Genomic DNA, 25,304 nt, shown 5'->3' with positions numbered 1-25,304 from the left:
CACCTGTGCTGAGACTACTGCAGGCCCTGAAAGTAGAGTTCATTTAAGAAGTCCAGTGACAGATCTGCTGAGGTGAACGTGTGCTTTTGTGACTGCCACATTTTTGCTCCCTGAGACAGCCGGTTTGACAGCCCACAGAAGTGGGCTAATCCATCCAAAGAGCTGATAGCCCTTATTTAGACAACTTTATCCTTGCACCAGCTGCAGGAGACAAGTGCAGTAGCCAACAAGGGGCTAAATTCTTTGAAACATTTCACTTACACTTGTACACTTCTGTCTCCAGCCAGGAGTGCCATCAAAAGGGTCAGATCACCTCAGTTCTTTGTGTTCTGTCCAGAGGCGAGGCAACAACAACCCTCTTCCCCTCTTCCCCAGGCCGTGTGCTGGCAGTGCTGGGGGGTTTCAGTGAGGCTGGGGACTGCAGAACAACTGCTCTCTGCAGCACTCGTGCCAGGGACCGGCAGTGATCCAGGCAGGCACCCGTGCCAACTGTAATGCCTTGCAGAGAGGGAATACTGCTCCTGGCAGAGACAGAGTATGTGTTGGGCACATGGTTACAAAAGGGCAGATGCACAGGGCATTTTTCAACCTGGCTGGCTCTTCTAAATTTCCGGCAGCTGTTATTAATATTTGAATTACACTACTAGTGTACTCCAAGTGGACTCAGCAGGCTCTCTCCTCCAGTTTCCCCTCTGCAAACTCCCAAGGCATGTGCCTCCTTACTGCCATGTTCATCAGCCTCCCCTAAAGTCTGTATGGAGCTGAGAGCATGAGTACCATTTGCTGGGCATGGGTTAGAGCAGGTTGGAGGTTGCTCTTCCATCTGTTAGCAGGAGCCTCCAACTTCCTGCTCCCTCCCCCAGCCCCAAAGTAACATCTGTTCTGGCGAGCATATCTAGAGCGATGCTACTCTCAGTCCTCACCAAAGAGGACTCCAGCCTGCATGTAAGGAACAAACTCATAAGAAAATATGCTCTGCAAGGCTCAACACTTTCCAGTTTTGCTCCTAGGAGGGGAAAGTCCATTTCTGTTTTCTTTGAGGGCCAAGTCTTAGGAAAGGTTGTAGTGGAAGAATGGACAGGCATAGTTCTGTGGTTTTGCTGTCAGAAAGCTGAGCTGGCATTCCAGATCACTTACAATATCTGTTGTTTATTCTGGGTAAAAAGCTACTTGCTGAACTTCTTCCCCTCTTACAGAGTTGCTAATGGTCACCAGAGTCTCCTGGGGTTTCCTAGAAGTTGTCCCTTTTTCCCCAGGAGCAGCTCAAGTGATTATAAAACATTAACAATGTGAGAGGTCCCTTCAGTGTGTTCATAGATATGTGGTATCTCTTGTTCCTTCTCTATTCCTCCCAGCAGATATAATACTCCCACAGTATATTCACTTTGTGCTTATTCACTTTGTGCTGTTGTGAAATGTCTCTGGTTCACAGGTGCACAATATACACCAGACTGTTTCTGGGATGTTGGAGCTCACACTGCCAAGAGAGATGCAAGTACAGCACAGGCACAGGTTTATCAGGGACGTTAAAGTGGTTATAAACTTTACCTTCATCCCTTCCTTTTTTCATATCAAAGTTTTATCTGAGTCCATTATAATCATGTTCATCAAACCCTGGGCAGAATATAACATTTACAGAAAATAACATCCTCTGTTCCCCAATGCCTGAGGCCTGGACTGTACCTACATGGGTAAAACATGCCCAGATAAACCTGAATGTCCAGTGCTAAATAGCCAACATTTTCCAGTGTGGGAGGAAAAAGGATCAAGCAATTCATAATCTGTTCCAAATGAGAGTGAGTGGCAGAAAGAGACACATCTCACATCTCTCTCTGTGGGAACACCTGGCTGGAAGCAGGAGTACCTGATACTGCACCTGGGTGGGAAATGGGTTTCCCAGTCTGTAGCAGTTTGTAAAATTTTAGAGATAATGCTTTTGAGATAGGATATAATTGGAAATGGAAAAATCCAAAGTGACTGATCATCTTATGCTGTATCACTTCAGATTCTTGTTTCAATAATTTTGAAAATACTGACAGTCTATTAGACCAGGAAAGGAAACTTCTTGGCAAACAGGATGTTTGCTAATTTTGGTATTTTGTGTGAGTCAGAGCTGTGTGGAGGGAAATATATTGAAACTAACCCTGTCTTGTGAACTCTTTCATATTGCATAACTGACATTTGCCAATAAAAAATGTTACATCATATAGTTTCTGAACACATCCAAAAGAAAAGGCATTAGAAGCTGCTGCAAACAATTTCCCACACAGAATTCAAGGCGACTGGTCACACTAGATTTTCACAGTGGTCACTGTGATGAATGCCTGCTTGCCTCTGTGTCTAACTCCAACTAATTGCAAAATAATCATGTTCATTTATGGACTTGAATATTTCCACATCATTTCTTTGATCACAGAACCACACTGTCCCATTTCTTTTTATTTTATGCTTTCAGCTGCTTGGTGAAAACAAGCTGATGGAAAAATCCAACTCTTTGATATGTGAGTACATCATCTAGAAATCCATAAAAAAAGTTATGCTTCCCTTGATAGCATTTTTCACACCCACATGTATTCAAAACTCTTAAAATTTTCATTTTGGCTTCTGGGATGTACATTGTAAAGTAAAAATTATGGCTACAAAATTAGAATTGTGGTGTTCAAAAATCTACAAAGTAGTTTGATTTAAATTATCCACAATTGTTTGTTTTTCTTCTTACTAAAAAATAGCGTGTCACAGGTTCTTGGGATTTCCTTTGAGTTATGCTTAAAAGCCTTGCACGTTACTTTTTTACTTATGCACTTTTGAACTGAAGTATTTAATATTGTAAAATAAGCAGTAAATATATCATAGTTAATTGGAGAGAAAGAAAGATTTTGGGAAAGAATTTGAGCTTCTGTGACAGCTTTAAAGTTACAGTAAGATGTGATTTTATTGTTTCGCTTTCTGAGACTTATGTTGAATTCTAATTGCATAAAATGAACAAAATATTTGAAGAGTTATGGAAACTTCTGAGACACAAACTAATTGGATCAAACATGTAAGTAATGTGAAGAATGGAAAATTTTGCTTAACTAACCTGTATTGATAGCAGGTCATTCAAGGATCTCCCTGATTACAGTGAAAGAAGATGCCGATTTTTTGAATTTTTGGGAAGTTCTTTGTTAAAATCAGCGTGACACCTGAGCAGTGTCTAAACACAAAGTTACAAGGACTTGAGTTGGCATTAAAGAGTCAAGGACATAATTAACTGAAGGTTGAATGTCCTTTTTGGATTGATTCTAGTTATTTTTGGGTCCTTTGGCAATAGGTCAATGATGACTCAAGACGTGGAAGACCATGGGGGCTGGACCTCAGTGAAACAAATCTCTGCAGAGAAAAGGATATTCTTTTGCACTGCCCTCAACCATGGCCTGTAGCTCTGTGAAAAATAGACAACATCTTATTCTTCTGGAAGCTTCTAAAGACATTTTAGTGACAGTGCCTCTAGAATAAAAACTTTACTGTTTCCACTTATCCCATATTGTTTTATGTAAATCAGAATGGGGAGAAGAGCTGTGGCATTCTCAGGTGACAATGAAAGAAAGCATTGCTCTGGAACTGCCACACTGATCCCATTTGAAAACACAAAGTGAAACACTACACTTTGTGCAGATAGAAGTGTTGAGATGAATTGATATGGGGAAAAGTGACTTAACTGGAATCTGACCTAAATTACGGCTACAAAGGAAAGACTTCAGGGGTGCTGAGATGAGAAGTCAGGATGGATGCCCAGAGCAGTGGCTGGTTCTGGCAGCTTGTTTGAAGGCACAGGTGTATTGATTGTGGGAGGATAAATGCCCCTGGTGGTCTGTCCCCCTGAACTGCTCTGCCCTGAATGAGCCTGAGGAGCATCACCATGGAGGTGACACGGACATACGTAGATGTGCTCTTGTGCAGAGGCTTTTGGAAAAGCCAGATATGGATTTTTTCCCCCCTTTGTTTCCCTCAAGAGTACTGTAAAGTCCTGGTATTTCCTTTTAGTGAAACCTGCCTAGTCATGCAGTGCCCTGCAGATGTCTGAGAGGAGAGTCTAAAATGGCTAAAGAGAACGGACAGAGGTGGCCAGTACTTTCCCAACAGCTTCAAAGGAAGTTGGCTCATGGCTGTGAGTTTTGAGGGCAGCCATAAGGCTCTTCCTCTCTCCTTCTCCAAGATGCTGAAGAGAGGTGATGCTGCAGCTACCAGGTTTGTTATGTCTTTATTTGTTTGCCCCTGTCCCAGTGTCAGGTCTCTCTTTTGTCCCACAAAGTAAAGTCCTAACACAGAAAGTGCTGTGCCCATTAAACAACATTTTCATCCTGTGTATTATCAGGCCATTGGGCAGCTCTTTACTAAATTTTTGTTCCAATAATAATCCTGGTGTCATAGCACCAAATGATACAGAGGGAGAGTTTTCATGCTCAGACCATATTTTGCTGCCATGCTTCCCACTCCTGAAGCCATTGTAAAGTCCATGATACAACAGCTATGGGATTAAAGGTTCCTTACTCAAAATGCCTTTGGGACCAGTTTCTGTTGCAGGGGGGTGTATGGTGTGTGTCATAAAAAGCATCCCAAGTCACTGAGGGGTAACAAAACAGAGAGAATGCTACCAGGACTTAAAGCTGTCTTAACTTTTCAGCGCCAAATGTGGTTTCTTTGTGGAGTTATTTCCAGTAATGACACATGGTGGGTGGTAGGTTGTGTATTCAGCTCTCCAATTAGTTGTCTTTGCATGAGCTCCACTTTTATCAAATTAAATAGAACAAAACTCAAGACAGATGCTACCTGCTGATCAAGATACTGTGGTACATATGCCACGTGACTGCTGTGACAAAACCACAAAGGCTGAAAAATCCAGATTGTGGTTTAGTTACAGATAGAGTTAAAAATGTTATTGATCTAAGTTCCAACATCAAAAAGCTGTTCACTTGTCCTCTCTTACAGAAGTGGTCACAATCTGAAAACATTCAGAGCTGGTTTTAGTACATCTTGCTTCAAAGTCCTTGCAGTTGTTCCAAGGACTCTTCGTTATTAGAATATTCCAGCTTGGCATAGCCAAACTCATAGTATTTCTATCATCAATAAATTTGCCATGAATTAAAAGGAGATATGAAATAGAAACTGTTCTGGACAAATGGCTAGCAGGCAGTGTGACATGAGTTATTCTCTATCTCATAATTTAACATCTCTTTAGGATGCAGCACAGTCGATGTGGTGTGCCCTGTGTCAGCTCCCTGAGCACGTGCACCAGTAATTCTCTTTTCCATGTGGCTTTGTATGTCCATGGAGCTTCTGTGCCCCTCTGCTGCAAGTGTGTAAAGGGGTCACCTGAGCCCACAAAGCTGGGAGCCTCTGCCATGGAGGGATCTGAGCTCCTGCCTGTCCCACACCTAGCACAGTGGTCTAGGTCGTTTCTTCCCTCCTGAATGGATGAAATGGAAGAACAGAATGATTACAGTGTTGCCAGTGGTTGTGAGTTAACTTTACAAGTAAGTTAATGCTATCTCTGTTTCAAATCATGTCCGAACCTTAAAAAAAAAAAAAAAAATATAGAACCTTCTCTAAAATTTGTTTCAACAAAATGCTTAAAGTGTCCATCTCTTGGTCAGCACAGATTCCCCTTTCCATTGAGTGTACATATGCAAACTGTTTAAACCACCCCTTATGTCAAGGATATGGAATGGAAAGAAAAGTGTGAAGGCTGTTTTCCCCATATGTTGAGAAAAAAAATCTGCAGCAGGCAGTAAAGAATCTGGTAACAGGAAAAGTATGTGAAGCTATGTTATAAGGTAAAAGATGAGACTGTGGCTGTGAAAGCAAACTAAAACAAGAGAAGGAGATAAAACACCCTTTGCTAGATAAAGCAGTAGTACTATAAAGCCATAGTTTGTTGAAGTGTGGTGAGAAGGGAATTTTAAGGGTTTGGGGGCTGGCCCAGCTGGCTTTGCTGATGCTGGTAGTACACAAAGTTTCCCTTCAAATAACCACATAAAGTGTTATTCTGGCCTGGAGAGAACCCAGCCAGTGAAAGGTTAGGAAGTGTGAATTAGGAAAGTGGGAGGTTGCATTACCCTGAGAAGGAACAAGATGTTTGCCACAGTGGGATATACAGCCCCGGGAAGGAATCCCCACTTGGAGCTTTAGCACTGGAGAGCTGTAAATAAATACTTGGAGAATATACTTCATTTGACATTAATAATGTGCTGCCTAAAGTATGTTGGGTGTGCTTTAGATATTACATGTGAATCCCAGGCCTCTCGTAATAATTTTAGAAAATATCCATAATCTTGTCATTTTAACAGCAGAACAAGTTTTCTGGCCTTTTCATCTTTCTTGGTGTATTAGGAGCTGAGAAATGTGGACCTACTCCACATAAAAATTGCATTTGCTGTTGTTACTGCCTTTGCAGCTGTGCAAGTAACAGTCTACTTGATTTCAGACAAGTAAAGTAAATTAAGAGAAGATGAACACTCAAGCATAATAAAGCTGCTATGGAGTCATTACAAGACATAAATATAGAGCAACTCTCAGGTCAAATCCAGGTCTGGCATCGACAGTCTCAGCTCCAGCCTTTCCAAAATGTGCCTGAAAACATCAAGGTTAACTTCATCTATCAATCAAAATTTGGATTGATTGGAAAATAGTGTTAGATTTTGGAAAACAACATTAACAGTACAACAGGATCACTGAATCATCAGTGTAAGGTTCTTGTCAACACGACTGCCACTCATTTATTTCATAATTCTAAAGCATCATTACTGTGCATGCAGATGGAAACTACCCAGTTTTGTACAACATGTAGAATGCAAAACAAATCTGATTCACTTTTCTGCTTCCAAATTTGCACTACATTGAAGAATAAGTAGTAAAAGGAATGTATAGGCAGGAAAAACAATTAGGGGAAATTTTTTACCAGGAAGAAATGTGTACACTTGCAGCTTGTGTCACTGGGAGTTTGAAGTATGCCTGGGAGAAAACAATTTGTTCTTTAGATATTAAAAGATACTCAGCCTGTTGCTGTCAACAATACAACATGGGCAAGTGACACAATGCCTGCCTGAGCTAAATGGATAGATAAAATACATATGGATTTCCTTTTTGTTCAATTTATCCCATAGCTTTGATATTGCTGGACAGTAAAGGTCATGGTGATTGCTGAATCTTTCCGTTGATCTTATTAAAGCTGTGTTTAATTAAATTAATCTGGAATATATTAAAAGAACACAGTGCTACTCTCTGACACCAGTCCCTTTCCTTTTAAACTAGGGGCAGACAGAGATTTAATCTGATAAAGAACCACGATGATTATCTTCTTACTTCCTGACTATTCAGTTTATATACAATTGTACTTACATTTTTTTCTGTTTGATATGGACAACATGCTGTTTATTTGCCTAGCTCTCCATACTGATAAGTGGATCCACTCAGCACTGTGGCTGCAGAGCAGCATTTCCAACATAGACTGTAATCATCCCATTCCAGTAGTGGTGGGAGGGAGGAAACCTTGGGGAGGGGATTAGGAGAGTGAATTCTCCTGTTTGTCCTGCTGCAGTGTGTAACTACAGGCAGGTCACTTCACCTCCATGTCCTCCCTCCCTTTTATTTGCTTTGACATGCTTTGAAGCAGGGATTGCCTCTTTCCTTGTGAACCTGTGAAGCCCCTGGTGTGGTTTCCCCCTGATGCTGGCTCTGATCTTGTAAGAGGGGCCTGAGGGCACTGTGCTGATGCTTCTGCTGTGCTCGGTGTCCACGGGGCAAACAGGAGGGTGAACAGGTGAAGCCAAAGGCTCAAACCACGATGGCTCCATTCAGCACCTGCAGGGTTAAACCTCACTGATGGTACAGGAAAATGGAGCCCTTTGCAACACAACAGGGACTGGGGAGCTGTGTGAGATGTACCTTCTGCTCCATTTTGTAATCTCTGGAGTAGGGTGTGCTAATGAGGGGTTGCAGTCCTTTTTACTCCTTTCTGGTTTATCTGCTCAGAGAATAAACAAATATACTGCACACATACACACACCCCAAAAGCAGAGGAGATTTTGCAGGAAGCTATTCAGTGTGGAAGTCATAAATCACACAAGAAATGAGCGTCACTTCCATGCTCTGTGTTATATGAGGGCTTCCTTAGATAACAAACATTCCTGAAGAGAGTTAAAAATGGCTTCTTGTGGCCGGGACTGCAAAAATGCAGCAGTTTGTTGTGGAAGAGGGGGCCTCTGGCAGGGCTCCCAAACTGAAATTGTCACCAAAGGCAGGAGAGTGAACATGAAAACGGGGGGAATGGTAATGCAGAGAAGAAGAAAGCTGGAAAGAAAAAAGAAAACCACACAAAACTCGAGCTGTTAATCACATCCCTATGTTGATAAAATATTTATGAGATCTCATTCAATTAATTAGAATAAACTATGTAACACTGCAGGAAACAAATTGAAAATTTAATAAAGTAAGTTCACTTCCAATTTCTTTTGAAGAAAGAAGCTAATTATATTTAGTTCCGTAATTATAACTTTAATTAAAATATAATGCAAAATATTTTGTAGTGAATACAGTTCTGTGTTAGAAAATGGAACCTTTTAGGCAACTTGCTTCTCAGACAAAAATTTGTAACAATTCCAAATGAACATTTTATTACACCTGTTTTAAAAATCTTTTTGAGGTAATTTTAATACAAATCCATCATATAAATGCTCATTAGTGTTAGAATTTATGTAAAACATAATGTCTTACCTTCCTGCCTCTATCCAGGAATGTTTCTTACTCTGTGTTAGGGATGTGTGTTTTACTCACTGTATTTAAAGCATTCCTTATTTATACTTGCCTATTGCAGCCTACAGAACCCAATTTTTATTTAGAGCATAATTTCAAAACACATTGTAAAGTATATCCACACAGCAGCTGCCTTCACCTGAGCAACAGAGAGAAACAGCCTCAGGCAGAGAGATCCAGGCACACACAAGGAAATTTGGGTCTGGCAATATAGAATGAGAACACTGACAAAATGACCTTTCAGTGATGTTTTCAGTGATGATGATTTAATAGCAAGAGAGTCTTCTAGGCTTGTGTAAAATGAATTTGTCTTTAGGACTTAAAAAAATAATTTTACAAATGACTTCTAACACACAGTCTTGCTCTGCTCTGCATTGCTACAGCCTCATCTCAAGTGCTGGGGGCAATTTTGGGCACCAGAATGTGAAAAAGACATTAAACTATTAGAGAATGTCCAAAGGAGGGATATGAAGATGGTGAAGGGTCTGGAGGGGCCATATGAGGAGTGGCTGAGGGCACTTGGTCTGTTCAGATGGGAGAAGAGAAGAGAGGGGAGACCTCATTGCAGTTACTTCCTCATGAGGGGAAGAGGAGGGGCAGGCACTGATCTCTGCTCTGTGGTGACCAGTGACAGGACCAAAGGGAATGGCCTGAAGTTGTGTCAGGAGAGGTTTAGGTTTTACATTAGATAAAGTTTCTTCAGCCAGGGGGTGGTTGGACACTGGAACAGGCTCCCCAGGGCAGTGGTCACAGCACCAAGGCTGACAGAGCTCAAGAAGTGTTTGGACAACACTCTCAGGCACATGGTGGGATTCTTGGGGCTGTCCTGTGCAGGGCTGGGAGATGGACTTTGATGATCCTTGTGGATCCCTTCCAGCTCAGAATATTCAGTGAATTATAGATTTTCAGTGCTAACGAAAACTCCTTCTGTTCTTCTGAAGAGGATCAGATGTAATGAGCGTGAGTCAGTTACAGCAGTGTTAATTGAACAAAACAGGAACTGAAAATAGAACAGTTTGAAGGAAATGCTGGATTGACATATGCTGTTTTCGTACATTTGTTGAACATTATTGAGCATTTCTAGCTCAGTAATCGGAGAGTAGGAAAATATCTGGGAGTGTTTATTTGATAGAGTTTACATTACACAGCCTGCAATATAGCCAGAGCAGCATTTTGTGATCTTTCTGATCATATAGTTGGGTTTTTTCCTCCTCTTTGCCAAGGAACTCATGATCAAAACTGACCACTGAGCAACCAGAGCTGGCTTTTCAAAATCTGTCTAATGAAACAGAAGCACAGTGGCAAAGGCACTCTTCTCTCAGAGTGAATCAGAGCTGGGGCACTACTCCTGAAGAAGTTGCAGAGTTACGCCTTTACTGAGGCCATGGCAGTGGATGCTTTAATCTCCCAGTCTCTACTTTGCTCTGCCTGGTGAGTCAGTTGGGGTGCTGGCCAGTCATCCCCTACACCAGAAAGCCCGTTGTCCTTCAGGCCCTTTTTATGGTGGAATTTCTTCATCTCAAGGAGAACAACCAAAGACACTTGCTCAGAGTCAGCTCACTTAATCCCTTTTTGGCAGGACTGGGCTCTCCAGTGAGATTTCAATCCCCCTGAAGAACTGAAAAGCTGAGGATGGTGGACTCATCCAGATGCAAATCAATAGTGAAGCCAATGAAACTGAATCAGGACATTATTTGTGCAAATCAGGAGTATTTTCACTAAAGTTCCCATAGCTGCTGCCACATCAAATCTAAAGTAACCCTTTACTTTAAATAACATTGGAATATGATTACTTGCTACCACGTTTATACAGACACAATATTGCTTTGTGCCTTTGATCCACAAAAGAACTCACTGGACTGAACAGGCTGAGCTATCTTAAGGAAAGGTAAATTTTTAAGGAAATTGTTTAAAATGCCCTGTACTTTACCAACACAAATTGGGTTGAAAAGAAGTGGGGTTTAGAAGTTTGTTGGTTTGGCTTGGTTTTTTTTTTTTTATTTCTTGTTTGTTCTTTTTCTTCCAGATAAGGAGCAAGACAAAATCTATTCCCTTGAAAGAAAAGTTTGCTATTTAATGTTTTGTTCTTTCCAGAAGAGACCAACCCCAGTGGCCCTCATTTCTGCCCAGACTGAACTGCAAGGACTGAGCATGATGAGCAAAGGGTCAGATGAGCATTTACGTTGAGTTAGTTAATATAGAATTACTTCTTGCATCCTTGTCATGGTGAGATCAAATTCTCTAATACAGACAAGAATTTATGCTGGATTTTTAAGTGGCTTTAGAGAATTAGGGATTCAGCTCCAATTAATTAAATTTTCAGAAAGAAGTGGTTTATATTTTTTTTCTGGTGGTACTGTAGTATGGTGTAGAGACCATCTGTGGGTGAAAATTATCTTCTGCTGGGTATTGTCGTTATGATTTGCAGAGGCCTTTCAAAGGTGTTTGCAACCAAAGTATCATCTCTAATCTAAATATAATACACTGTGAGATCTGCCAGGAATCTGCTACACAACTATTTTCTCCTTTTTTTTTTTTGCATCTCTCTCTGCTCTGATCTTCTGCCTGTCTGGTTTATGTAACTGCTACACTCTGCTGCAGGAATTAACCTTTATGGTTCATCTATACATTACGCAGAATAAAGGGTGTTAATCTCAGTGGGGGCCTTTGGACAGTATCATCCTGCAAGGAAGAATTTAATCTGTAACAGGTCTGACCCTGTTGTTTTCAGTGCTTTTCTGCATCCAGAGAAAAACTAATAACAACAGGAAATAGACTCAGTTGTCATAGAGGAGATGTGAATTCTTAAATATCTGCCTGCTCTCTTTCATATTTTTAAGACTTAAAGGCTCATGGTTTTTTTTTCCCCTCCTGTGTTAAATGAAAACATCTTTATTTGATATTCATCATTCTACAATGGCCATTTTATCACCTAGACAACATGAATAAAAGTTATTATTCTTACTCATTAGTCACTCAGTCAGGGAAGAGAAAAATTGAGCTTTTTAGAACATTTTACTTTTCTGTCATTTTAGAGTAAATGACACTCCTAAATGATGACCAGTCAAACCTACAGAATCTATTAGTAACTTGATAATAAGTGTGAAGGGATGCTGGGACCCAAAGGAGTCTTAAAGTGGCATTTATCAGGCATGTCACATCATTGCTACTGGTAATAAAAGCATTTTTGTTTTATGCTGCAGCGTCTGTAGAGAATAATATTTTTTGTGCTATAGCCAAAAGTGATATTGCTACATTCATCATACTGTTTGATATGAAATAGCCTAAAAGCACTGGAAATTGGCTGTCATTATTTGTTTCTTCCTTTTTTTTTCCCTAATCAAGGAGCGTTCTACAGTGATGGGAAAAGTTTTCCTTGTCTTCAATACAGACACACAACCACTGTAACATTTCTCCATCAGAAATCTAACCCTTTGTTTGTAGCACCATCTTAAAGATTTAGTGTCCTCTCAAGAAGAACATTTATGATTAACTCATTTCATTTTCATCTTGTCTTTCCTTATGAAAATAAGGTTCAGTGTGTTTGGTTTGCTGTTACAGTCTGTCCTGGCAGAACCTTTGTTGGCTGTAGTGAAAATTTGGTGTGTTTGGGGACTGTGAGATGATAACTTTGGGTGTTGGCTTCCAACTATAAATATCAGAAAGTAACAGATGCCTGTGAAAGTGATACAATTATTTGGTTTTCTCTCTTTATTCAATATTTTAAGGAAGATAATTTGAAGAAGGACACAAAGGGAGATTATGAAGATCCCTGTGCTATAGCACTGTTGTAGAAACCCCTGGTGAAGGGATAGTGTACACTGCTTATAATGCTGAAAATTGTTTTCCCTGCTGGCATAGCTACTGATGATATAAACTAAAGTCTTTTTAAGGGGATTCTTGAATTATATACATTTTTTTTTCAGTCCAGAAAGACACAGTGAGACCAAGTTAAATGTTTCAGTGTAGCCTTGGCTGGCAGCACCCTGGGAAACTGTTACTGAGCCATGAACTCAGTCCATGACTGTGATAGACTCTGTTCTTCCTAAAAAGTAAAACATAGCAGTAGCAGTAATTAAATGTTAAAAGTGGGGAAGACAAACGAACAAACAAACAAACAAACAAAAACCTCCCCCACAGAGAAACCCAGAAGAGTTTTTCTTCTTTTCAGCTTCCTTCCTTTGTAGGAAAAAGATCCACAAGTTACTTTGGATTGATGGGTCAACCCTGTGCTCTCTATCCTCTGCTGCTGCAAATTTTCATGGGAAAGCTTGTGCTATTTCCTATGGAAATGTAAGGCTGGGATAGACAAATGCATCACAGGAGCTCATTTAATAGCAGAGAGGAAGCATCACATTTATCATATTGAATTCTTTCCCTCAGATATTCATCATTTGCATGTAAAAATGCCATCTGATTTTCTCCCTCATAAACCCGGTGTGATGTTTTCCTGTTGTTGTTATTTTGGTTTGGATTTAAATCTGTCGCTTTTCAAAACTTATGCTTTGTAAGCCCCACTGCACTTCAAAAGTAGAAAAAAAAGAGATTTTTGAAGGACTGGGAAAGTTGAGATACTCTTTGTTGAGTGTGCTTGTGCAGCAGAGTAGATTTTATAATTACTTGAGTCTGTTCTGGTGCTGGGGTTGCTCTTTGAAGATGAGTTCTGCCCTGACCATTTTTTTCAGACTATAGGATTTGTCATATTGACTGGCTCTGCTAAGATCTGGCATGTCTTATTAACACTCTTCAGCAAAGCAACCCACTCTGTCTGAAACATGTAGTCAGGCAAGTCTGTTTGAACAGCAAGAGCAACCTTTGCACTTCTTAGGGGCACGATGGTGCCAATATTGTGAATAGCTCTCTGCACTTCCCTCACATTAATCTTATTCTGTCTTTATAATATGCTGACATATCAGCTGACTCCATGGGATGTTCAGTCCAGTGAGAGTATGATGCTATGACAACTTAGTTCAGGTTTTTAGAAGTTCATTCAGCCAGACAATAAAAAAAAGGCATAACATGCAGAAATGTGGAAAAGCACCACAAATGCAGAAATGCTGTATCATTACTATGGATCTATATTTAAAATGCATGAGCAACTTAGGCCTGCCTTTTCCTCGCTTCTGATGTAATTATTACTGGTTTTTGTACAGCAATTAAGAATTTGCAGATGAAGCAAACTGTCACTTTGTGGTCAAATATGTCAATCCTAGAGTATGGTGCTAAGGAATGGCCCTAAACAAGTAAACTAATTTGTAAATAACACTAATTGATTGAACTCAAGAACTCTCTGTATGAAGCTGTTCAGCCTTTCTCAAGATACCACGTGCCTCAAACTACTGGCTGAAATACCCATCTGCTGCAACAACCTGCAGAGCAAACTGAGAAATCCCAGAATCATAGAATAGTTTGGGTTGGAAGGGACCTTTAGAGGCCATCTAGTCCAACCCTCTGCAATAAGCAGGGACATCTTCAACTAGGTCATGTTTCTCAGACCCCCATCCAACCTGACCTTAAACATCTAGGGTTGGAGTATCCACCATCTCTTTGGGCAACCTGGGCCAGCGTTTCACCACCCTCATCATAAAAATTTCCTTCCTTCTATTTAGTGTGAATCTACCCTTTTTCAGTCTAAAACCATTACCCTGTCTCCTATTACTACAAACCTTATTAAAAGTTCTGTCCCAATATCTCATAAAAGCCCCCTTTAAGCACTGAAAGGCTGCAATAAGGTCTCCCAGGAGGGTTCCCCAGGCTCAACAACCACAACTCTCTGAGCCTTTCCTCATAGGAAATGTGTTCCGACTCTCTGGTCATTCTATGAATGCCTTCACGAATAAACACTCATATCGCCCTGCACAGACTTATTTTCTTCTATTTTCCTTTTTCCCAGCAGCATCTCTTTCTGAAGCTGTGAATGGTTTGTGTGGCCTTAGGGTGACACTTTTGGGTGCTGTTTTCTGCCAGTGGCTGTTTTCCCAAGCATTCCCTATCCCTTACTCTGGTTGTATGTGCTGATTTATTTCTGTAAAGATAATGCATATACACTATCAGATAGTTCTGTAGTAATCATGTCTCAGCAGTTGTCTTTGGTCACCAGTAATGAGAAGAAAGGGATGAGCTCGAGAAAATGCTCTAATTAGTTCCTGTAGATCAGAACACTTCTCAGCTGAAATAAGCCATGTGTCTTCACAGAGCTAATGTCACTGCACTGAAATGTGGGGATTTTTGGAGGAAGAAAACTGCAGTATGTTTTAATGGACAAACCAAAATAATTTTATTATGCAAAACAAACAAATTGCAATAGACCAAGGAGAGGAAGTTCAGAGTTTGTATCTGAAAATCTCAAAATCAAATATGCTTGTATTTATGTATTTATGTTATGTATTTATAGCTCATATTTAGTTTGCTGTGCTCTGTGCTCTATGGCTATTTTTCAGACTGAGTTTCTTAAGATCTTTGCAAAAATTCTCCTTTTGTTTATTTAGTCCTCAGTGTCTTTCTTGCTGGTTTCAAACATCACTCCCTCTCTTACAGGGTTTGAACTAAGCAAATTGACCCACTTTTCCTTTTATTAGTATTTGCCCGCAAAGCTTGAGGTATTTGCAAAGAATCCGTGAATTTCTTGTACAAGAATATGCTGCCTCTGTTGCAAGCAGAGACAATTTTTGTGTGAGCACAGTGAAATTTCACCAGGAGCAAGCCACAGATGTCTTTCACTGAGGCAGCTTGCCATTTGCTCAAGGAAACAGTTTGCAGCTCCTAAAATTCACTTCTCTCAGGAGCAGCTGCCTCAGTCCCCTCTGTGTGCTGTGGTGAGGGAGGCAGGTGTGTGTATTGCTGTCATGCACTGCATACACACACCAGCATGTGCATGCATTCACCTTATCTACCTATACCCTCGTTAGACAGAAGGAAAGCAGAACAATGACTTTTTCCTGCCCAGCTATTTCTTGGCATACATTTACCACTTTGCTCAAGGTGCTTCCCCTGCCTGCCCGAGTTGTGAGTCAAACAAGGACCATCTAAACCAACACATTGTCTCTGACACTTGTCAAAAACTGATGTCTGGGAAGGAGTAGAAAAAGGAACATATTTATGACTCTCCTCCCAAAACTCTGGCCAGACTCCTGCACTTCTTAGTATGAGTTTTTAGAAAACCTGAATGAATTTTGATTCCATGAACTTACCTGTCTTCCCTCAACCCACTCTACACTGCCACTGATGTGATTTTTCCTGGTCACTTGAGTAGGAGAGAAAGGCAGCCAGGAAGTGTCTAAAGGTCATCAAGCCTATCTTGTTTCATATTTCTGTCTGCAGAGCAGGTGTTTCCTCTTCAGTGAACCAATGGAAGGAGACTGGTATCCCTCTGTCTGGTCTTTCCTGGCTCATATGGCATTCCTAAGGTGTTTCATAGTTTGGATTCCACGGGGAATGGAGGCAGAAGGAAAGCTCAGAAACTCACCAACAGGTTTAGTAGAATTTAATAACAAACTCAAAAATGAAATCACATCTATTCTGCATGTCAGAATTGTAATTGTTGTCCTTTTGTGATCAATGGGAAATGCTTTTTTCTGATATTTGGCTGAATGTTTTACTGTTTCCATTCAGTTGGGTTGTCTGTCCTTAAGAATGGCTTACAAAATTAAGACATAGCAATCTTATTTCATCCAGGCAAGTGAAAACTCTTTGGATTTGGACAAACATCTGAATTCCTAAATTCTTCATTCTTGCGAAACTTTTCATAAGAACTGATACCCTAAACAGTTCAGCTAAAGTAGAGTCAAAACTGGAAGGCTAGAAGGAGTATCTCTGAAGTTCTTAGTTTTTACTGGATGTTTGTTAACAAGACAGTTTCCTAACCAAAGGGGAATGAAGGATATCGTTAAAGCTCATCAATTTATACTGATAGCATATCACTGTATTCATTATCCCTCCTTACAGAGTTCATTCATTAATTTGGTAGAGAACAGAGCCAAATGCACTGTGTTCTGTTAAAGCTATGAGTGTTAAAATGTCACTCATCCATAAAAGAAAACCACTGAATGTTTTTGCATGTTCACCAGCTTGCTGCAGCCTTATATTACTTGTGAAATGTATGTGATGGCATTTCTGGGACAATCCTGCATGCAAGAAACTCAGCATTTCCATCTTCTCGAAGAAGCACATCCACTGGTGACATTAACAATGATGCATAAACCAGCAATGATAAATTAGACATTACACTTCCCAGCCTAACTCTGAGTGATTATGCTTTGAGAGACACCTCAATTTCTTCAGTTGTTTCTATAGCATCTTTGTGTTTGTGTATACAGTCTGTGTGTGTGTGTAGCTCCAAATCAAAGCTGATGAAGGTGGGAGGAATATAGAAAGATGGAAGAGTAATGTTTACAGGAAAAGAGCTGAAAAAAGGAGATTTTTACTTATCTGGACAGGTAGATTGCTGTGGAAGGCAATATTTGATGGAAGACCCATGCAAATGTCAGGCAAGAAAGCAATACATTCTGACAGCTATCAGAGATCTAGCAGAAAGATGCCTCTGAAAAGTAAAGTGAAGATCTACAGCAGCAAACATCTCTGGTGTTTCCTGTGGAGTGGAGATGTGGCAGGTAAGACAGTAGAAATTGGATGATTTGGTACAACATGTCTAAAATCTGTCTGGACCTGCAAAGCAGGGAGGGAAATTGTTAAGCAGATTTTTTTTGCAGATCTACCAACCATATATTTGAGCTAGACATTGTACAGGGAAAAAAAAAAAGGATACAATTTCTAGTGAATTCATTGCTTTTCTATATTACTCAAAGCTTGAATAAGCAAGTTGTCAACTGTAGCTCACAGGGACAGTGAAGAAAATGGAAGACAAGGCTATGACAGGTTGGGGTGTTGGAACTGAATACAGAGAGGGAGAACATCTGTGAGCTGAATTTGAACAGAGTCCAGACAACTGAAATGTGAACATGTCACCTCCCAGTCTCTCTGCACAAAGGAACTTACATGGTCAAAAGTCATCTGGTCACACAGAAAAGTGCCCTATTACTGCAGAATGGTTTGAAGAGGTACAGTATTATGACCTTCTACTTGGGAAGTCTGATACAGATATAGTAGCTCGAATAACCACTGCTGCAGTCATTCTTGTATCAAAAATAAATCAAGATTCGTGCTTATCTTTCCGGATAACAGTTTATATTCCAGTGGGAAGGTGTCTGTAAATCAATCATGCTTCAAAGACCTTACCCCCTTGTTTAGCCCATTCTCCTGGGTAAGCAACAGATGATATAATGCAGTCCCTGCAGCTTGCAAAGGATCAGAGCCTGCTTTCCTAGTTGTAGGAAGAGGGCAGTGTTTCTTTCAGTTCTAAGCTTGCCTCTTCAAGGAGGAAGGGGCAGTACGAGTGAAATATCAAAGATGTTAATCAGGAGGAGGATTTTTATCCCATGTAGAGATACTTCAGGCAGGATAAAGCATAAATATTCAGTCTTGCTCACATAGGGAGATATCAGAACCACAGATTTAAGGGAGGAAGCATGTATCTAGCCTAGGTATGTTTCCTGGCACTTAATTTTTGTATCTACATAAATTTCTGTCTGCTTTGTGGGTAACTGTTTGCATCTACCCATCTGATTAACCCTTGGAAAACTCTTACATACAAGTGGAGGCAAGAAGGTAATTATTTAGAGCAGCATTTTTCATCAATTCTCTTCAGCTTAGCTATGGATGGGTTTGTGTAGACACTAAAATATAGGTTAGACTATATTACTAGATTATGTGAGATTTAAGTTACTCAAATATAGTCTCAAAGCATATGAGTATTTGAAAATCTGATTCTAAGTATAGTGCTGTATTTCATTTCAGTTTCCAATACTAGTCATCCAGGCTATTTGGTAATAAGAATCTCAAAGCCTGAATACTCAGGCTGAATATTCCTTTTACTCTTGAAATTCTTGTCCTTTGAAAACCAGTGTTAAGCAGAGGTTGCTGAGTGGTTTTTTTGTCAGATGAGCTACCATGTTATTTATACCACTTTATCCCCCCTGTGCATCTAAATCATCCCTGACTTAAAGATCACTGTTAAATAGTGTATTTTTATAACATAAATAGGAATGATTGCTATCTGGCCAAGTGGAACTGAAATAAAATCCCACAGTTTGTGATAATAGCTTCACACTGTGTCCTGAGGGCTGGTGAGCCACTGCAGCTCTATTGATTTCAAGATATTGCATACAAGTTCTAAAAATGTATTATTAAATAGGATTTTCTCCTTTTATTTGGTATAAGTAGAATGTGAAACACCCCACAAAATGCCACAGTGAAGGACAGCTGAGGATGCAGGTGAACATGTCAAGAGTCATTATAATACTGGTGGTGCTCACCTTATTCTAACAGGGCCAGGTTTGTGTGAAGCACAGCCACAGCAGCTCACAACTGGACCTTTCTATCTTGTTGCATGCCAAGTTCATACTCCTTTGACTCTTTCTTGAGATTTTTTAATCCTGCAATTTAAGGGAAATGAATTTCAGCCACCGGGTTCTGCATTGCTTTCTAATAGCTGTAAAATCGCCCAGGTCCTTTGGAAATTACCCAAGAAGCATGAACTACAACAGACCTTTGGAAAATATTGTTATAAGTTCCAGATGCTCTTAGGAGTGTTTCCAACAGCCTTCAGTGATAAAGCCTGGAAGCTTTCCAAAACTGGTAAATGCATCTAATTCCCTCCAGGTCCAATAGCTGCTACAACCTCCCTCTGAGCCTTGAGCCGTAAGCACATTGTACTTTTGTTGGGTAACTCAGACTCTTCTTCAGCAGATGATCAGAATGTAATCACGTTAGCAGTGAATTTTACATTAAAGCAATCCCAAAAATACTACCAATCACTTTAAGTTTATGAACCACATCTCTCAGAAATGAACCTGAGTAACGGGAATTGTGTGAGAGTCAGATAATCCTTCCAGCTGAAGAGAGCTGTTCTAGCAATTGTTTTAAGCTGTTATTGTGGCATGAAAGCACTGCTTTAGCTGTCCAACAGTAATAAATGGGGCTTTTTCTTACAGAGCATTTCTTTTTCTGACCATCACTTGATCAACTGTGTATTTTAATCTGATGCTGTAATGGTTTACCTCAGTTTTTCTGTTACTGCTTTTCAGCCCAGAGGCATTTTATTTCATTTACTTATATTCCCTATTACTTCCCTATTATGCATTTCCCATTATGATGATCACTATTGTTTTGAATGGTTCTTGGTCTGAAAGATACTGCAATTATTTTATCCACATGAATTTCAGCCTTGATGGGGTGCAGAGCAGGATTGCTGTTTTGTACAACAGGAGGCTTTATGTGTTAAATCCTTCCCTTTGACCTGTGCCATAGAGCATTCAAGCCTAATAATGTAAAATATCTGGCTGTGAGCCCATGACTGACTGGGTTGTAAGAACTAACCAAGTCCACCTGCCCAGTCAAGGCAGAGCTGGGGGCAGTAATAGCAACTCTGACAGCTAAATCCAATTGGACTATGTGTTGGGAAAACCAAGAGCAAGTATCTATTCAGCTTCAGAGCTCGGCAGAGCTGTAGCTGCCAATCTGAGACTTTTTTCACTGGATGGGACAACCTATGCAGATGCAGGTTTGTGTATGTACAAGTCCAAAACAACAGAGACTTCAACATTTATCTGGGAGATTAGATTTGGGTTGCAAGTGCACCTAAACCTTCCATCTCTCTGCCTGATCCTGGTTGGCATGTTTTCTTTCTATTTGCAGAGGTACCAGAACATTTTGTGAAAGATTCCTAAAACTACTGATTTGCTAAGTCAGTGCATCAAGTGAACCAAACCCAGCTTATCTAACAGACCAAAAAGAGATCTACTGAGTCTGCTGATTCCTCACAAACCACCCAGTTATCCCCACCATGGTGACATCCACCATCCAGGTGACAGAGGACAAGCTGGGGGCAGTGGTCTCTTGATCTTGAACAACCCATCCTGGTTGTGTAGGGCACAATCCCATGGTTTCGCTGACAGTTTAGGAGCCTGAGCATCCATGTAGACAAGCTTCCAAATTAATAGTCCACAAGGGGTCTTTTCACATCATGGATTGTGATCAGTTTTCTTCTAAAGGATTTTGTCTCCCTGGATCTATATGAGATTCTGGAGAGGTTTTCTTGCTCCAAGTCCTTTTCTGGCAGAAACTTCAGGACAATAAGATAACCTGGCTCTAGTCTCATACAGGTGCATTTTTAATCTCCCCTTATAGGAGAACTCTAAAAATCACTAAATGCTAGAAAAGAAATGATGAAAACAAATCTCTTATTGTAACTTTTTAGGGATTTTTACTTTCACCTGCTTCCAGTAACTCATTGGTGCATGAATTATTAGGATTTGAAGCTGTGTACTCTGCTTGGGATTTAGGTTTTAAATATGGACAGGCTTCAAAATGGAGTGTTAGACTGCACCAACAATGTTTTTCATCACACAAACTCTAAATTTTGTGTGTAAAACTATATTTTCTTGCAATTTTTCTTGAGTGTTTGTGGTGACTGTAATGTCACCATCTGTTCAAGAAAAAACAGCTCAGATGTGTCAGAGAGATTAAAGCCCTGTAATGTTCAAAAATTTCATATTATGATAAATCTATTTGTTTTCATTTAATATATGTCTATACTGTTTATTGTTGATAGTCAAAATGCCCAGCTATAAGAGTCATATGTGAGAAACTCAAGACTAACTGGATACTTGGGGTGAAATCTTCCAGGGAAGTTGAAAGCAGGTTGGTTTTGGACTTCAGTTTGCAATGTTTCTGAAATTAGGTCTAAAAATTACCTGCTTATTTTGGTCCTCTTTAATAAAACCCTTCAGTTAAGAACAGACATTGCCTTGTCTGATCAAGTTGTGTTCAGTCCATTCCTGCATTTCAGCTGCAGCAATCATGAACCTTGATGCTTTAGTAAGAGTGATGCTTTTATTTTATCCTTGCATGAGACAGCCTGTTAGAGACAGGATTATACCAGGTTTAAAGTCTTACACCTTGGCACACGCAGTTTTCAAGTCCAAGTTTTGTGACTAAACAATTAATTGTGCCTACTTGTTTTATCTAGTGCCTTTAGGGTCAGTGACCCCTTTGAAAAATTAATCATATGATTTTTTTTTCTGCAATAACTGTTTCTATTCTTAAAATATTTATAATGGAAATTATTTAAAGAGGTCCCTTTATGTAAAGGGATATTTGCCAAACTGCATGGGAAGCAGTGATTATGAGATCTATTTGTAAGTTGCTTGTTTCTGTAAGAGAATCCAACAGGATTTATGTCCCCTTTGGAAAGCAAACTAGAACTTACAAGAGGAACCAAATCTGACTATATTTTGGCAGGATCCTCTTCTGGCATTCAGATCCATTAATCTGCACAATCTTATAGTTTCTAAACTCTTCTACTCATTCAGTGTCCAAATCACATATGAGATTCCCTCTGCCATGAAGAGTCCTCTTCTTTGACAGTGAGAAGTAGAATCATAAAATCATAGAACAGCTTGGGTTGGAAGGGCTCTTAAAGAACATCTTGTTCCACCCCCTGCCATGAGCAGGGGCACCTTCCAGTAGACCAGGTTGTTCCAAGTCCCATTCAACCTGGACTTGAAGATTTTCAGGGGTGGGGCAGCCACAGCTTCTCTGGGCAACCTGTGCCAGGGCCTCACCATCCTCACAGGGAAGAATTCAAGATTTGACTAAATTAGCTAGGTAATAAATCTGCTTAATTTCATTCTAACGTAAACCAGACATCAACTTCATAAATGCAAGGAAATGCAGTAATTTTCCCTCAGGCAACCAGGCCAATTTGTGGGAGTGCTGTGTGGGTAAGGAATGGATGTACCTTGACTGCAAGTATATGGTGTTGAAATAGTTCCCCTCGTTGTTTATACAGCAGATTCAGCAGCTATTCTGTGTAAGAAACCTGACATGTACTTCAGGATCAGACATCATTAGAAGAAACAGCTATGTTTTAGAAAAATCTGTCTCACTCTGGAGAAGAATTAGTGCAACAGAAATGATCATTTTTTTCTAGCTGGACGATAGGGTTGGCACATTCCTGGTGAAAGGCAATGGGTGGGATTCAAACAGCTTGTAGGGTTTGGAGGTCAGGAATGCTCCTGAGACACTGCAGATTTTGTCAGCTCAGCAACTCCTCTATTAAAACAAATAAACAAAGAAAAAACCCCACAGTTGCAATGTTACTAAAGTGCAAATTTGTATGAGTTGTGGTATGTAAAGTTCAAGCTGAAACATAAAGCATGCTTCAGCAGTTTACATTAAATGCAATACTTCAAATCTGGATACTTTAGTATAGCTACAAAATGAAAGTAGGAGATGATAATCTTCAAAATCCCCAAGGCTGCTTTTTTCTTGAGCAATTTCAACCAAGACTTTAATCAGGACAAGTAAATGGGTGAAAAAGCCTTTAGGCGTATATAAAACAAACCAAAAATCATAGTGACAAATCTCATGCAATGGACAGGATCGGATGATACATGCAACCCTGTCAAAATCCTTTTTTACACTGAATTAAACAAGTCTCTGGGCATGTGAGCTCAAGCATGTGAAGAAGCGAGCAAATGTTTCCTGAGAAGTTTTTTCATAACCTGTTGAGTTTGTTCTTTTAGTTGGCTTTAGCATAAGATGCCTAAAGCTGTCTAGGGTACAAAGTAACAGGTGCTTAAAAACTATAGAGTAGTTATGGAGAAGGCAAGATCTGAGGTCAGATCTCTACATTTTAAAATAGTTTTTTCTCCTGTCATGCTGTCAGTCATATCTCTATTAGTGGTTGGTACCTAAAACCAGAAGGACTGTATAAAGAGTATAATGGTGTAAACCAATTGTTCCCTGATGTATAAAGGGGGAAAATAATGTTTGACCCCTGTGAGCTGACTGGCGTATGTCTGGAAGTATGAGATTTAATTAAACAGATGGTAGCATACATTACTGCTTTAGAAATGTGATTAATCATTATAAATGTTCTAGGTCCTTTAAAAGAATGACTAGAGCATCTGGCTATGCACACTGCAACCGTGTACACCCACCTGACAGGAATCCATCTCCATAACATAGATGATACTTGTGTTTATGTTCATTATTCTGAATCTTTATGCTTCAGTTGAACGGACAAGTTCTGGCACATTCTTTTAAATAAAGCAGACTCATTCTGAAGTTAGACTGCATTTAGATTCTTTCTGCTGGTAAATTTTAGCATCAACAAAAAATATGTAGCGAAAAAAATCCAACCCTAACCCACCAGTTTTCAAGAAGCCTGGAGATGAAATTTGATGTAGAGTTTTAGACTAGGAAAAGGCAAACTGCCTTTGGCTGCTGTGGGGATACTTTTCTTCACTGAATCATTTGGTCAGTCAGAAGCCACAACATGCAAATCCCAGGCAAGTGCATTAACATTATTCTATTCCTGACGTATTCTAGGTGACTGTGATCACCAGCTCTTTTCAAAACAGCTCTCATGTTACACATACTGTTGATCCAAATTTATCAGCAGTCAATGAACAGAAGAACTTCCTGGCTGCAGTTCTCTGCCTTTGATGTATGTCACCCTAACACTCCTTACCACAGACCATGTGTCTGAGGAGTATTTCTTATGCAGGAGCTTGACAAGTGCCCAACAACCTGCCTGTTCTTCTGAGGAGGAAGCATCAACTCAGGAGGAGCTTGCTAGTGCTGGTCAGCTCCTTCTGGTGGGTACCTTTGGTTATGAGCTTGGTGATTTATTTGCTTCAAATAGATATTATATTTTTTAGTCTTCTATATTTATCCACATTCCGTCATTTAGTTCCATCTGCTGTACATGGGAAATGGAGTCTTTATTTTAGAATCCAAGCTGCTGTCAGCTTGAGGCTTTCAGAGACTGACAGTGTTTAGGGATGGACAGAAGCCTTGTTTTCAGTCTGTTCTCTGAAGTGCATTCTACGATTCTGTGAATTTATGTCCTTTTTACTTAATTCATTTGTGTTCTCTAATTGCACATTGCTGGCTGACATCCAAGTTACACAACAAACATGCAGGAGATGTTTGGTGCCTTACAGGATGAGGAGGTGTCCATGCAGCTCTCTGAGATTCTTCTTCTTGGGAACGTTTAAATCATGGTCAGAGAAATAAGGGATGAGACAAGCCTGAGACTGAATGGCAGCCATCAGGACAGAGCCAGTGTTGAAAAACAAGTACTGTAGACTTAACTGATAACCCACCTCTGTAGGTGTCTATACATTTTCATTTGCCAAAGTCACATTGAGAGCCAGGGGTACTCAAAGCAGCCGGTTTGCTCTGTTTCTCTTGCTCAGCAGATCAATGGATTAATACTCTCTATCATTTTCATATGACTCTGAAAGGCTTACAGAAATAAACTTGCTGTAGAGGATCACCTTCCAGTTTCTGTGCATTTATAAATGCCATCTGTTCATATCTGAGAGCTGGGTGTTATGGTAACCTGAGTTTTTAAACTTGAGTTAATTGCAGAGTACATGCCCATACTC

Source organism: Pseudopipra pipra, chromosome 11 (genome assembly GCF_036250125.1).
Source record: "Pseudopipra pipra isolate bDixPip1 chromosome 11, bDixPip1.hap1, whole genome shotgun sequence".
In the NCBI taxonomy this organism is placed as follows: Eukaryota; Metazoa; Chordata; class Aves; order Passeriformes; family Pipridae; genus Pseudopipra; species Pseudopipra pipra.
Note: the sequence above shows the minus strand (reverse complement) of the source record.